Raw genomic sequence first — 5,635 nt, 5'->3', positions numbered from 1 at the left:
TATTATTATTATTATTATTATTATTATTATTATTATTATTATTTTATTTCTCCTATGCGTGCGCCTTTTCCCATTATTATTATTATTATTATTATTATTATTATTATTATTATTATTATTATTATTGATTATTGAAAATTTATTATTATTATTGCTATTATTATCATTATTATTTTTGAAAAGTTATTATTATTATTATTATTATTATTATTATTATTATTATTATTATTTGTTGTTGTTGTTGTTTTTCCCTTGCGTGCGCCGTTTCCTACTATAATAATAATAATAATAATAATAATAATAATAATTATAATAATAATAATAATAATATCATTATTATTATTATTATTATTATTATTATTATTATTATTATTATAGTAGGAAACGGCGCACGCATAGGAGAAACAACAACAAATAATAATAATAATAATAATAATAATAATAATAATAATAATAATAATAATAATGTTATTATTATAGTTATTAAATTATTATTATTATCTTTTTTTTCCTTCTCTTTATGCACACATATTTTTTGTTGTTGTTGTTGTTGTTATTGTTGTTGTTGTTATTATTATTACTATTATTATTATTATTATTATTATTATTATTAAATTATTGTTATTATTATTATTATTATTATTATTATTATTATTATTATTATTATTATTATTATTATCTTTGTTGTAGAAATGTACAAATTCTATGTGGGATGATTGTATTTAATAAAATAAAAAATTAGAGAAATAAAAAATTGGAGAAATGAAAAACTAAAAAAATGAAAAAGGAAAACTGGAGAAATGGAAATGGAAAAATAGAAAAATGAAGTAAACGATCCTTTGTTTTGTTGTATTAAAAACTGTGCAAAAAGTAAATGTGACAATGAATTATGGACAAAGGTAGTATTTCACAACGTTAGTAAACTTATTATAAGAATTTCACTTATAACTAAAATTAAGTTAAGTTTTACTGTTTAATCAATATTGAATTATAGATTTAATTTATTGTAATATGAAAAATTGTTAGGACATCATTTTTAGTATCGATTGTAACTATCTACAACAATATTCATCTTTACTACTACTTTTATTACAATTTTAAAATACTCATTTTGATTTTATCAAAAATAATAATTTTTTTATATTAATTATTTAATATTTAAAAATTATACTAGATATTTACCTATTTAAATTTTCATGTTAGACATTAGTTTAATGGCACAATGTACGCATTATAACTAGTATATATATAGACACACTCACACTAACTGTTCACTTAACAGATATGTTATTTCAGTTAACCGTTACTTTATAATCGAATTATCGATAGCCAAAATTTTAGAACATATTTAACCATTGAAGGAACTGAAATATTTTGATTAAAAATTTGTTAACTAAAATTATTATTATTTATTGAGTTTTGAGCCTTTTACAATTAACATTCAAATTCAAACCCTAAAAAATCTAAATCTAAACGCCTCATGCGCTCATCCGAACCTCCGCCTCCCTCCCTCCCCTGCGACTTTGTGAGAGTAACCAACGTGGACACCGACGATGACTCCCCTCCCCTACGTATCCGCGAGCAGCCGAAGAGGACCCCCTCCCCTGCGAGCCGACAACGACTCACTTCCATAATTTTAGGTAGGAGTGTCTTAGAATATGGGATTTATCATAGGGAAGATGAAATATTCATGTTCTTGATTCTTGAAAAATGAGATTTTCTACAGGTGGTGTCATTTTTATTATTATTATTTTTTAAAAATAGTGGAATTTTGGGTTCTGGTCGTGTCATTTTGGCCTCCTTAGGGCTTAGGCTGCCTTTGACACAGCTTTGGACATCGACGTGTCCAGGTCGTTTCACGGCCGTGTCGTGAATCCTCGGATGGTGAAAGCATTGCATCACAATTGGCTCTGGACGAAGCTCTATCTAGATAATTAGTGTTGGGGGATGATTTAGAAAATTGGTGCACACATCAAGAATCAAGACCATTATACGGTTGCTGGTAAGCAATGCCCATTTTAACAAAAGCTGTAATATTTTAAGGACTTAATTTCCAGACACAAGGAAATTCTTTTGATGTTCAAATGGGTTTAGGTTATTCAGGATTGAAAGAACTAAATAGAGATGAAATGAGTTGGATTATTTTAATTACCAATTTCTTATTGTGTCATTTCTGCTAAATGTTATGTTGACCATTACTTGTTTATTAACCAAGAATACGGTTAGGGTAGAAAATTCTTGGCCTTTGTCAATGGTTTACCAATTCCTTATTAGTTTTAAATTTAAAAAATGGCTAACTTTTTGCTATGTAATTTTGGGTTTTTTTACTCTGCATTGCTGGAAGCAAAACTAATCTCTTCTTTGTTTACAGGAAATGGGAATCCACTCACAGAGAAACTCCTACAAAGCTACAATGGTCTCATGCAACACTTCTTGCTCCCTCCAATGATTTTCTACACAATGAGTATATTAAATGTGTGCTTTTAGGTTTCCATGTCTATATGCTAGCAGAAAGTTAAAAACCAAGGGAAGATGATGTTGATCCTAACAAGTAACAATATGAACTATGAGGTTAGTTTAGTAATAGGGAGTGCCATATTCTACTGTTTTTTTCCTCTCAATTATGTGAAATTCTTTGCTTTTGGACTTGAAATCAAAGCTTTAGATTTTACCTTGTCACCCTATTATGGGTTTCTTACATGTGATGAGTAAATCACTCAAATTTCATTCAATGTTGTTGTGTCTTAGCAAGTGAAAAATCAAAGAGTGCATCTTGAATAGTGGCTACTCTTAAACTGTCAAATTGAAATTGTCATATTCATGTTTTAGTTTTAGTAGAATGGAAATGAGGCTTTCTGTCGCACTTGTATCATTTCCTGGAAGAAATATCTTTACTAATCATGAATCATGACAACATTGAACATGGGATGATGCCAAATGCTTGAGATGTGATGATTAGCTTTTATTTCTCAATTTCATTTTTCTCATGAAAATTCAAGTTTGTTTCACTGGAGAAAACTTGAACGTATTCTTAATCAGTCTCTGAGTATATTACATATCAATCAAAAGACTAGGTTGATATTTTAATTTGACAGTTCCAAATTAAGTACAAGTAGTTGATTGGTTGAAGCCATTGTTGCTTTCGTCTATTTCTTCGATCTTATTGTCTTTCTTTTCTTTTTGAGTGCCATTGTTGCTTTTGTCCATTTCTCTTTTCTTTTTAATTATTCATTCTCATCACTTAAGCCCAATTTGTTTTCATTCCATTGCAGCCACATTCATTTATCAAAGAGCTGCAATTTGCAGGAAAGAGGCCTGCCCAACAAAGAGGAGTTAAATACAACAGTTTACAGATTATATGTCATTCTGTAGTATAGTTCATGATGTTAGAGAACTTGATATTCAATTTTTTATGGATTATTAAATTGTTGTTTAGACATGAATTTGGTATTATTAAGTACATCAATTAATTTATTGAACTATAAAGTGGTATTACTTTTATATTACAAATTATATTGTATTTTAGTTTAATAGTGCATTTATTTATAAATATAATTGCATATTAACATTTTAAATACAAATATTACAATTTTAAAAAAACTAATAATAATTATAAAAATATTAAAAAAATAATACGACAAGCCTTGACACTACGGAATGAATTCCGTCCCCAAAATGTAAAATTCTGTCGCAAAACGTGATTTGCGACGGAATTTCGCGTTTTCGCAACGGAATTTTTCTGTCGCAAATCTCGATTTTTCTTGTAGTGCCACGAGGGGAACCGCTGCCTAGAGCCGTGACGGGACGGCCCTAGGCCGCCGCCGGGCGGTCCTAGGCAACGGGGCTCCTCTAGCCCCGCCGCAAGCTCCGTTTGTTTTGTCTGTGTAGTGTCGGGTCCTTGTGGCTTAGCTACGTGTCGTTTCGGACCGGGTGTCACGGGCCCTTGTGGCTCGGTACCTTGTGGCCGTCATGACACACGTTTGGACTTTGATTTCGTTGAATTTGGATTAGAATTGAGCATTATGTGATTGATTTTGTGAAGCAATTGAGTTACAGTAATGTTATTTGAGAAGCATCAGACTTGGTTTTTCCTATGTGATCTGTATGATGTTATTTGATTGTTAAATTGAGAAGCATGATCACTAAGTGTTTAGGTTTTGTTAAAAGGGCATGCCTAAAGTGTATTTTATGAATCATGGAGATTATAGTCAGATTTCAATTGATGAAGTGTACAGAGCATGTTATTTTGAATTCCAAGCATGATTAAGTGTTCTTTGAGAAATTCACAATAATATAGAATTGAAGTATGTTGTACAGTAAATTACATTTCAAGCATGTCATGTTTTAAAAATGCATAAGTGCTCATCGTGTGCCTAAGTATTATTTTCCAAAACTCATGAGCATGTGGAAAAGTCATTTATCTTGTTGCATTGAGAATTTGTTGAGAAGTGACATGCATAAGTGTGCAAATGTAGAAGAGTTGCCTGATATATATATATATATATATATATATATATATATATATATATATATATATATATATATATATATATATATATATATATATATATATATATATATATATATATATATAAGTGAGATTTTGGAGGACCCGTTTGTACTATGTCCTTTCGGAGAGGAAGTAGTGGATATTGCAATCCGATGACATGTAACGCGGTGTATTCCCAGGTTACGAGGTTGGAAACTTCCCGCCAGGCTTGGAATCCTGATCAATGGGTGTGCACGCTGATAGTTCGATACCTGATTCCATAAAGTTTGAGCATAGAAACAAGAGAGTGGTTCGGTGGACGAGATGATTATTAGGCCGACTAGACGCCGTGCCCGGATAGGTTCGTTCACGATACGGTGAAGTTCCTACCTCGTCCATTTGTAAAGAAAGTGAGCAATTGCGGCTCTAAGAAAGTGAGTCATTGCGACTCTTATAAAGTGAGTCATTGCGACTCTAAAAAAGAAAGAGCAAGCGAGTCCTTGTGACTCTAAGAAACCTGCACAGAAAAGTATTCTATTTACAAATGAGTGTATAAGTATACTTATCCTATAACATCTTATTGCATTTGAGTATAGTATTGCACAAGATTGCATAATGTGAATGTTTGCACGAGATTGCATAATGAGAATGTTTGCACGAGATTGCTTAATGAGAATATTTGCACTAAATTGCATATTGAGAATGATTACCGAGACTGTATGTTGAGTATGATTGCCTTAGTTGTATATTGATATTGCTAGTTTGCATGATGAGAACTTGAAAGCATGAGAATAATTTCCTATTGATTGGTACCACGAAATTGCCTGATAAGTTTACGTGTTTGCATGAGATTCTTTTTGAAATGTTATACAAAATTGAGATTTGCTATGGTAAGTATGCAATAGTATGAGCATGTTGCTAGGTTTGATATCGTTGAAGTATGCCTATTTGATATTTTAGGTTGTGAGCATATAGAAAGCTTTGTGGTTTATATTAAGGTTTTTTCTAAGTGTTTGAGATTGCTCCATTTGGGAATGTGGACAAATGGTTTTCCAAAAGTATATACTGTAGTATTTTACAGAGTTGAGTGGAGTTATTCTTAGCTTCGTGCTAACAGGTGTTTTCTACTTGTCTATTTGCAAAAAC

At 30.8% G+C, this 5,635-nt stretch overlaps 1 long non-coding RNA gene across 2 annotated transcripts; it reads left to right on the top strand.

Annotated features, from left to right (window-relative positions):
• The first annotated feature begins 1,475 nt into the window (after positions 1–1,475).
• Positions 1,476–3,467, top strand: LOC109168266. Of its 2 annotated transcripts, XR_002052051.1 has the most exons (4): positions 1,476–1,640; positions 1,806–2,002; positions 2,372–2,571; positions 3,273–3,452. It is a non-coding gene; the product is annotated as an uncharacterized LOC109168266 (long non-coding RNA). The 2 variants fall into 2 exon arrangements; XR_002052050.1 differs by having other exon boundaries at positions 1,476–2,002; positions 3,273–3,467.
• The last annotated feature ends 2,168 nt before the right edge of the window (positions 3,468–5,635 follow it).

The sequence above is a fragment of the Ipomoea nil genome, unplaced genomic scaffold, assembly GCF_001879475.1.
Source record: "Ipomoea nil cultivar Tokyo-kokei standard unplaced genomic scaffold, Asagao_1.1 scaffold3195, whole genome shotgun sequence".
NCBI classification, from domain to species: domain Eukaryota; kingdom Viridiplantae; phylum Streptophyta; class Magnoliopsida; order Solanales; family Convolvulaceae; genus Ipomoea; species Ipomoea nil.
Note: the sequence above shows the minus strand (reverse complement) of the source record. Positions and strands in the feature narration are given on the sequence as shown.